We start from the raw sequence: 11,267 nt of genomic DNA, 5'->3' as shown, positions 1-11,267 counted from the left end.
GACCGAGGTCCCTCCTCGACTCCCTACAAATTCAAATCTAGGGTGACCGATTGGATGGAACTCGATCACCCTGCTACCACAATCCATAACAGCTCTATGCTTACCCAACCAATCCATCCCAATTATGACGTCAAAATCAAACATTTGCAGGACGGCCAAGTCAATCAATTCTTCCCTACCACCAATGACTATTTTACAGTTTGGGCACCCAAATGAGACTAGCACTTTATCCTTTAAAGGGGTGGTAACATGCAATACTATATCCAGCGGTTTCAATTCAATTCCAACTAATTCAGCAAATTGCATGGACACAAAAGAATGCGATGCTCCGGGGTCAAACAAGGCATAAGTAGCATATCCACATAAAGAAATCTTATCGGTGACTACGCCAGGCGCATCTTCCACCTCCTTGCATGCCACAGCATACACCCGTCCTTGAGCCGGCGGCCTATTCATATTGGCCGGTGGAGTAGCTCCAACTTGCGGTCCGGGTTGGGGTTACGACGGTTGGAATTGGGGTCCCATAATCTGTCGTCCGCATTCCCTCGCACGATGACCCATCTGGCCACACTTGAAGCACGCTCCCATCCGACTTGGGCAAGGTCCATTTCCATGCTTCCGTCCGCATCAACGACGGCTTGGGTTATTCCGATAAGCGGGTTTCCCAATACCCTTCTTAACTGGAGGGACAAACCTTCTGTTATTCATCATCGGCCTCTTGCCAAAATTCCGATTATCTCCGATAGGGTTGAACCGCGATCCGAAGCTGGCAGCCCTTTCTTTCATATCTCTTTCGATCATCTAACCCCTTTGGTACAAACCCATCATAGGTCCTTATGTTTAGGGCTATCATCTGGCTACGAAGATCTAGTCTCATTTCATCTCGGAACCTTCGAGCTTTGTCTATGGGATTCTCAACCATCCGAGGTGCATACTTTGACAATCTTGCAAACTCGGCTTCATATTGGTCGATTGTCGCTTGGTTCCGGCGAAGTCGCTGAAATTCCATTAGTTTCTGTTCTTGAGCAGTCTCCGAGAAGTATTTCCCATTAAATGCCTCGCTAAAGGCGATCCAAGTCGGGACTACTCCCTCGGGAAAGACTATCCCTCGACCGGCCTTCCACCAATCATTGGCGGTGTCCCGCAGTTGGTATACCGCCGGGGTTACCTTTTCCTCCTCAGTACACCCTAAGGCTTTAAATGCCTTTTCCAAGCCTTCAATCCAGCGAGGTGCGGCTTCCGGGTCACCTTTTCCATCAAACTTTGCTGATTTCAACTTTAGGAATTACTCCAGAATCTGACCCATCATCCAATTAGCATTCCCGGGTCCATAGCCGTTTCCGTTTCTATTGCCATTTCCATTGGCCGCAGCAGTGGCGGCTTCAGTGGCTTGGGCAATTGTAGCAGCTCATTCTTGAGCCTACCCGCCCATCAAGTTTCCGATTTCTTCTAGTGCTCTCAAGATCCCATCTACTCTTGGGTCCTCTACAGTCCGTGCTCTCAAGCTAGAAGCTCCATTGGTATTCCTACCTCGACGACTCATCCTCGCTAAATACTCACAAGACCTGAACCACTATAATTCCATTTAGGAATTAGAGACCTAAACAATCTACTTAGTCTAGCGGTTCAAGGGTACTTACCCCAATCAGCAATCACAACCAGCAACGCATCACAGAGCATGCAACCAAAAATTTCACATCAAGAGTTCAAGTCCATACCTCAAGTCCAAACGCATATGCAACTTAGCATAATCGCAACAGGCCATTTATCACCTCGGATGCACGTCAGTCAAAAAAAGCACCGAATGCCTAGTACGAAGCTTTAAGACCTTTTTACCACTCACGATGACTCAAGTCAAAGTGCCAATCATACGCGCTACTTCAGATGCATGCAATGTGTGCCTAATTGTAACGAGTTCCTAAAGTCTCGCTAATTAGCCATTCAAGAGTCCTCACTCCTTATTACTCCAGGTCTCAACCAACGTGGATCGAGTTGACCTTGCTCTGATACCACTTCAATGGGCATGTCACACCCCGCATCCTTGCAAGCGCACGAACATCCCTCAGGTCCGTAATTCACTCGCGAATAATCCCGGGAACACTTGACAAACGATGAATACGCGAGATGTAATGCGCATGTGGAAGAAAATGAATAATAAACCCGTACAATAAAATGAGAGGACTCGGAAGGTATAAACAACCACACATACTTAGTCATCACATAACATAATACTTAGTTTTCACACATAGATATAAAACGCGATTACAACAGTGGGTTCGGACTAAGGCAATACATGGCATCAACGGAAGATGACACCTAACCTAGGTCAAACTCCTCCATATCTAAGAGAGTACTAAAAGGTAGGTATCTAAACTGCACCTAAGGGTCGAACTCGTCATCGGTAGTGTCATCAACAAGGGGAGGGCACATAGGGCAAAAGCTCATCTCATGAAAATTCTCATCCTCTTCAATCTCCAACTCATCGACCTCCTCGAGGCTCGAGACTCCTCGAGATCTTCAGGCTCTAGCTCCTCGACCTCCACGGGCTCTATCTCGGCATCTAACTCGTGATCCGGCTCGTCGGCGTCCATAGGGTCCTCTACGGCGGCTCCCAGCTCCTCAAATCCTCCATCAATGTCGGGATGTCCGGCCACGGGAATCTCCGGTACAGGTATCGGCTCCGCTACGGGCTCCACTTCCGTAGCTCCTACAACGGGGGCGTCGAGTCTCATGGGTCCGGCAACCTCGAGTACATCGTCAGGAATGACCTCATCCCTAAGAGGTCAAAAATATGTGACTCCATCTCTATATGTCCACGACACAAAGGTAAAGGGTTTCCAATGCTCGTCTCCATCGTCCACCCATAAAGTGCTTGCTCTCCGATAGTACGTCCGATCAGGTCTTACTCAAGACTTGGTAATGACAGGCTCAAACTCTTTCGGGAGCCCAAAAATCCTTGGCATCGTAATGGGTCAAGGTCTAGGGTCTAGAAAAAAAATGGATCCCCCGACGGGATGAGATTTACATCTCGGTGAATCGAACCTAACCCTAACCTAGTTCATTAGTACCTCCGAGCAATTCTAATCACATCAATCGGGGTAATGCAACATATGTGATGAACAAGGCGCTTATTATGACAAATACAATAACGGAGCATGGCATGGCACTTAAGCGTTTTAACTTCAATTCAAGTCAAATCCAATTCATAATTAAGGCAAAGCTTCGTACTAAGGCACATAAGCACACAAACTTGGCCATTACAATTTCTTTCTTTCAATTGTCTCGATTTCAAATATATATATACTACAGCGAGATGATTCGGTCAATATAACGACTCTCGAGGCTCAAGGCCCTCGAGATGATTCGGTCGATTATACGACTCTCGCTATCGAGATGATTAGGTCAAATATCAACTCTCGACCCTCCAGCTCCTTCGAGATGATTCGGTCAATATAAAACTCTCGTGTCCGGACCTCGAGATGATTCGGTCAATGTAGTGACTCTCGACACTCCAACTCTCGAGATGATTCGGTCGACTACAAGACTCTCGAGCCGCAAGACCTCGTCGGGTCGGGCCGGGATCAAACACCCGCGGCGCAATGCATTGGCCAATTAATTAGGATATTTTTCTCAAAACATCACTCTCCGAACAATCACACATGTTTAGTTCTTTAGCTCATTAATTCAGTCAATACAACGCATCAAGTAACATACACAGGATTTGTTACACATATCCCCGGCCAAGAATATCAAGTATGACTAGCACAAGTCAATTGGCCCACGTTTCCTTTGTAGAAACCGAATATTAAGTATAACAAACCATTTAATCACTTTTTTCTTTTAATGGCCGAGCACCCACAATTCACTCGCCAAACTACCGCTTGATTCACAATCACCAACTCGTAACCGCACACAACTAATACACATTCAAGTTGATTAGTTTATTAAGCCTTATTACGAATCAAGCAAGACATTTCGAATCCTAGAGGTTCATGGTGCTCTAAATGTCCATTTCCGGCATAACCACTTTTTAATGCAAAAAATCAAGCGTAACAAGCTCAAGTTCCAAACGAGGCAAGCCTACGCATATTAAGCCTCAATTCGGCCCTTAGCATAACACATATAACCGACCACATTTCATCACGTAAGGACCATTGAACCAACACAATATCTCGAGCACAAGTTCATCATATCCATCCCACAAAAATCAGATTTTTGGCACCATCAACTCCTTAATAAAACAGCCCACCATCTCTAATTAATCCAACCCTAAACGAATCTTAGTAACCTAACGTACTAGGAAAATGTTAGGAACAACTCACCGAAGCTCGAGCTAACCAAAAATCAGTCCAAGAAGGGCAGCAAGGCTTGCGGTTCGACTTGGTCCGGCAATGGGCAGATTCGGTTCTAGGGAGAGGACATCTAAATTAGTCAACAAAACTCACTAAATTTCATCATCAACCTTAAATACATGTTACCTCATGTCTAAACTAAATTCAAGGAGTGTCTTACCAAAGAATGAAGCCAAGACATGCCCCCAAATGGCCTAAAAATCTCCTCGGGTTCGGATCAGATCTGGGCAGCGACCTTTATTGCTTAAAAAGGCTCTACAGGACAAACGGCTGGGTGGATTTGGACGTGTAATATGTCATTGGAACGGTAAAAGAGAGAGCTTTCCAATGAGTAGTGGCTCACTGGATTTGGACAACGGACGACGAAGATATGGCCGAAACAACGAGCGGCAACGGGGCTGGTCCGACGGGCAGTTAGAGGAAAAAAGAGAAGTGAGGGAGAGAGGGATCTTGGTCGGCCAAAGGAGGCAAAATGGAGGAGGAGTGAAGTGTTCCAAAGCCTTCTTCAAGTCAAGAGAATGTGTAAAGAGTAAGTGGGAGTTGGTATTGGGATTTTATGACATGTGATAAACTTGATTGAATGAAAGACACTTGAAATGGCTAGTTGATATAAATAGTAAAAGTGGTTGGAGGGGTTTCAAGTCTTGATCAACTCTTGTCATCTTTGTCTCTTACTCACAAAATCTCAAGCTTGAATGACCATTGAATGACATGAATAGTAAGAGTGGATAGAGAGTTGTTCTTGTTGTACTTTAATGGACAACTTGAGGGACAACTAGATTGCCTAAGAAAGACAAGGTTGAATGACAAGGGGATTGACTTGTAAGGGGAAATATAATCTTGTCATCTTATCCAAAAAGTCAAGAACACATGGGGAAATGATCTTCCTCATTCTCGGCCATTAGGGGTTAAGGGTAAAATCGTCGTTTAGCAATTCCGATCGAACTCGCTTTTTCCAAACTCTTCGGAATGATCCCTAGTCTAGTTTACCTCGATGAGACGACGTCCAATTTATTGTACGTTGGAACCCCAAACTCTCGACGACCAATCCCGAAGTCAAATTAATGCTCGAACTTAGTCGATTTCCGATTTCAATGCATCTCAAACTAACGGGTGGCTTTTTGGGAGTAACGCTTATCGACCCGTGAAAATGTCACGTTTAAGAGTTACTCGATCGGTGGCGACCTTGGTTGTCATGTAATTGCAAAGGTCAATCGCTAGCTCAAAAGGGCGCGATCGTCGGGTATTGGTTTAGGTTAAATTCGCAAATTATATAATGGTTGTACGGAGTCACCCATGTACCAATCGTATAATGCTAGCAAACCGTTCTAAGACCAATTTCAGATCGGCTCGTAATGATTCAAGATATTCCCTTGGCAATCCTTATGGTCAAGGTACCATCCACAATCGAATTCTTTAGTCCACGTTCTTAAATCCCAGTTAGCCTTTCCCCTTCGGTTAGTTAACTTAGAGTGATCAGATCTGAGCGAGATTTGACTGGAATACATCGATTGATACTTCTTTCATTTATAAGCTTCAAATGGGGTCAAAATTCAGAATGTCACAAATAAGGTCTTTGCCTTCGACATTTTTGAATTGTTTGTTGTAGTTACAAGATGACGAGCGCAATATTTATGGTAGCCATGTGGAGGACGCCACCTTACTGTCTCCATTACTCTTTTAATCCAGATATATGCAGTCGATATTACGCAAATATTGTCCCTACTAGTGACATATCTCTACAATAGAGTCATAAACCAAGTTCAATTATCAATATCTTCCCGATCAACTACAGCAAATGCCAACGGGAATATATGATTATTGCCATCAAGTGAGGTTGCTACAAGGAGCGTTCCTTAGTGTTTCCGTACAAATGAGTACCATCAACAAATATCATAGGCCGACCACTTGCGAAACCTTCAATCGTCCGCTTGAACGTCCAAAACATCCGATTGAAAATGATGCAGCTTTGATCTAGGTTCATGTGATCATCGATCACAAAATGAGAACCTAGATTCCTTACCGTCATTTCGTTCATGAACTTTCTCGACATGCCGTACGACTCATCCCATTTTTCAAAAGTTTCGGCAATCGCCATTTGTTTAGCTGCCTAAGTTTTACGGTAAGTAGGTTCGAAGTGCAGCTTGTCTTGAATCTCCACCATCATTGCCTTGATTCTAATATCTGGTTGGGCGGTAACCATTGCTTTTATCCGGCTGCATATGTATCTCTAATCAAGTTACCGATGATCCCGTGACATTTGAGGATGACTACATGTATGTGGCCCATTATACTTGACTATTTTCCAAAATATGGTACCCGTTTTATTAGACGCACGGAGCTTCCAATCACACGGTCCATTCCGAATAACACACCTTATCACATATTGGGACTTATTTGTGACATCGTTGCGAAAGTGATGATTTCTTATCGTAGAGTACTCTTTCGCGGCCAACTATAACGCGATCCCGTGATGGAAATAACATGCAAACATCAAATTCTTTTGATGGATCAAATAGCATACGTCCCGGCTTGGCTCTTGTATCGACGTGGATCATATCAAAGTCGATCTCTCGAATATGGCGGCGAATGTGCCAATGGCAAGATGGGATTGCTACAATGGATGTTGTAATAAGCCTCTATATTGTCACACTCGACATCTTCCTCATCACTGTCATCGTGTGTCCATCCAATCATCATCTTTTTCATCGCTATCATCTCCATCATTATCATCATTATGATAGGGGTCCACGTCTGATTATGCACACCAACGTCATCTTCACCAATATTATAACATTCCCCAGCTGAATCATTTATCACTTAATGTTCAACTACGGTTGCATAAAACTGTAAAAATCTTGTAGCACCGGTTTGAAGTACAAATTGGTTGATCATCCTAACGGTACCATCATCATGCACCTCCTTAATGTCGTATATGACACAATCCGGTATTAAAACCGGGAATCTATATATCACCTTACGAATGTACTGGTTGGGTGTTATATTCAACGTGCTCTCTATCGTAGCACGTAACTAAATTGTCCACCTTCGTAATCATGTTCGTATTCTTTTTGCACTATTCTACCTCCCCAGTATACAATCGCAAATAATGTAGATGATATTCTACTAAACAAAGAAATTACAAATTATTTCGCACATACAATTTAGTAAATATTGTCTCGAACACATTAACAAATTAACATTATAACAATTAATAAATCAAATGAAATAAATGTATGGTATAGCCCTAAGGGCTTTGATAATATGTGATCAAAGTGCATGGGCAAATACAGAAAATTTGAGAGCCAATTTGCCAAAAAGGGCATAATCATCATTTTCAAAAGCACAAAAAGTCAAATTACTGAAATTTTTTTAGGCTAGTTGATTGTGGCCATTTACTATTTTTCGGGATTGTTTGGAATTCTTTCAATTTTTTGGGAGAGATTTTGCCAAAAGGGCAAAATTGTTATTTTTTTTTTTAAATTGGGGGCCAAATACCCACAATAATCCATGGCCAATTGATTGTGGCCATTATAGCAATGAATTTTTCGAATTTTCAATGAATTTTTCAATTTTTTTTTTTTCTATAATTTTAATCAAATTTATATTTTTTTATTCTTTATTATTTGAATTTTGAAATTATTTTAAAAAACTATTTTTCGGACCGGGTTAAATTCGGCCTGCGATTCTCGGGCCATCCGATCACCTAGAAATGAATATGGACATAATTGCAAAAATGAGTCCCAAAAAAATTTAACGAGATTAGGGCAAATTTTTTTATTTACCCTATCTCCAAATACGCTATCGTGTTCTCCTTCATGGCTTTTTATAGCGGCTCTAGCTGTTAACTTTTTTTTTAAATAGAGCCACTAGAGGAAGCCATGAAGGAGAACACGATAGCGTACTTGGAGATAGGGTAAATAAAAAAAATTCGCCCTAATCTCATTAATTTTTTTTAATCAGGTCAAATCCGGCCCGCGCTTTTCGTGTTGTCTATTTGATAACCTTTTTTTTTGTTATTTTCCCAAAATTTCATTTTAAATTCCTAAAACAGTAAATATTTACGGGGGGGCCTCCCCTGGCATAGCAATCGAGGGTGGTGGGGGGAAGCTCCAAAAAAGGCGAAGATGGCCGAGGCCCACCCCCATTCGCTCAGCGGTTCAACCGTAGAGCAAAGGGGGGTTGGGCCCCACCCCCCTCCCTGCTCACCAGCCCGTTCTGCACCTTCACTTCCGAGCGAGACCCAAATCCGTACATATTTTTAAAAAAATATATTTTTGTAAATATTTTTTAAAAAAAAATTAAATTGGAAAAAAATCCTAAAATTTCTAATACCGGAACAGAAACGCGTTTGGTAATTATATAAAATTTCTGTTCTCAAGAACAATTAGGTGGCAATAAATTTTTTTTAAAATTTTTCATCTTTTAAAAAAAATAAAAAAAAATAATTAACTTTTTTAATTCCCCTCCTATTTTTTTGATAAATTTTAAAGCTGATTTTTAAATTTAATTTTTTTAAAAATGTAATTAAAAATTATCTTTTAGTAAATTTTCAAATCTAATTTTAATTTTTTTTTTTAAGTTTAGAAGTCCACATGAAAGCTAACGTGGACTTGATCTTTTTAAAAGAACTGAAACTTTGATTTTTTTTGTGATTCTCAAAAGTGATTCTTTTTTTCAGAATCAATTTTTTTTTATTCTAGTGTTTACTCCAAAATTTTTCCCGGGAACAGAATCAGAATCATTTCTGTTACCAAACATGTTTTTCATCCTTTTTTGTTCCGGAGAACATAATCAAAGAATGAGAATCATTACCAAACAAACCCTTAGTTGATTCAAGATATCTTTTAGGATTATGCATATATCTCCTTTCATAATGCATATCCTTGTTTGATTATAATTGATATTATCTTTATTTATTTCCTTAGATAGTGATATCATAAAGCCTATAAATAGGCTTGATGTAATTCATTATGCTTGGTAACAGAACCTACTTTTCTTGGTAAACCCTAGTGCAGCCGATGCATCCTAGAAAATTTTCAATTTTATTTTTCAGTTTTATCACTCTACTTGCATCCCATGCATCCATAGTAAAATAAATCCATTATCGCCTCTCGATAGTGTTCATCGGAGTGCTTCATTCATGTGATCAAGCACCATGGTGATCATGTTACAATATTGGCGACACATCGCCTTGTCGAGTATTTTTCACGTAGGTGGCTCTTCTTTCGATCCAAGCTGCATAGGCCACATCGCTCGATAACTATTTTTCAAGCCGGTCGTATAGGCCGCTTGATGCTACAACGCCAGTCGTATAAGCTGCGTCTCACCAATTCTTGTTTCACAAGCCACCCAAATCGACTACATCGCTCGATAACTATTTTTCAAGCCATTCGTATAGGCCGCTTGATGCTACAATGCCGATCGTATAAGCCGCATCTCTCAATTTCTTTTTCACAAGCCAGCCAAATCGACCGCTTGTTGTTTCCCTCCGATTCTCGACGGTTCGCGTGTCATTTTGAGAAGTCAACCTTACCACCGGACTCAACGCCGTCAAATAATCAACATATTAAAATCTCTTCATCAATGGAGCCTGGCTCCATCATGCCCAACGTTGTTTAGAGCCGATTTCGACCATTTCCTCTATCTAATTTCATGGCGATCGAAAATTCATTTTGGACACTATTTAGATTGTTTTCAAGCTCAAGTTGATTCAACTCACCTTGCGTTTGAGGGGGGATGTTAGCAATATTAGGACATTTAATTGATTCAGCATATCTTTTAGGATTATGCGTATATCTCCTTTAATAATGAATATCCTTGTTTAATTATAATTGATATTATCTTTGTCTATTTCCTTAGATAGTGATCTCATAAAGCCTATAAATAAACTTAATATAATTCATTATGATATATCGAAATATATTAAAATTCCTCTCTTTCGCTTTATACTATTTAACTACAAGTCCGCTACAATGACAATGGATTTGTCGTCTCCCTTGGGCTATGGGGTATGCTCAAGTTGCATCTAGGTTAACGTTCTAGAGGCAATAGATGCGATCCTAGGGCTGCCTCTTCATAGCCAATATGAATTGCACAAGGCTTCGGATTAGGGGTATTAATACGAATCTTTAACCCACTTTTATTTATTTGAGCCATATATGAATTCAGTAGATTTAAAAAGTGAGTCTAATATAAATTTAGACTTATAAAACCTATTCAAAAATGAATTTTAACTCGACCCATTTTCAACCCATTTTTTTCCACAACCTACAACTTCTCAAGCATCATTTGTAAATGGATCGCAATTATATTAGTCTAATAGATGAAAATGGAACAACGAGATATAGCCAGCAATTATATCAAACACGGTGAAAATATGTTATGGATTCGTTTTTCTAAATCATACTTTTTTTTGTAGATAAAAATGGAACAACAGATATAGCCAGCAATTATATCAAACATAATGAAAATATGTTATGAAGCTAATGAATTATGTCAAATATAAATCACTAAATTTACATTGCAAAACAAATTAAGTAAATCTATTTTAATTGATCCATTTTTTTGGATCAAAAATTGATCCATTTAGAACCCAACTCAATGGGAAAATTTCAAAAAGGGGTCCCAAGTGTCCTCATTTTTTTCAAAAAAGGGCCCGAGTGGATCTTGTTTCAAATAAAAACCCGAAGTGTCAATTCTTGTTTCAATTAAGGGTTTGAAGTGTCCAACTATGTTTCAAATAAGGGCTTGAGCTTGCCGGCCGGTCAAATATTCGTCGGCCGGTGAACACATGATATTTCAGGCGATTGGAACAAGGGCATTTTTGAACAAACAAATTTAAATAAGAAAAAGTCAAAACTTTAAATTAAAACACTCAAAACAAGCGTTCATTTTCTTTCTTCAACCCACCCA

This window comes from Rhodamnia argentea, chromosome 8 (assembly GCF_020921035.1).
Source record: "Rhodamnia argentea isolate NSW1041297 chromosome 8, ASM2092103v1, whole genome shotgun sequence".
NCBI lineage: Eukaryota > Viridiplantae > Streptophyta > Magnoliopsida > Myrtales > Myrtaceae > Rhodamnia > Rhodamnia argentea.
The sequence above is the reverse complement of the archived record's forward strand: the minus strand, read 5'-3'. Positions refer to the sequence as shown.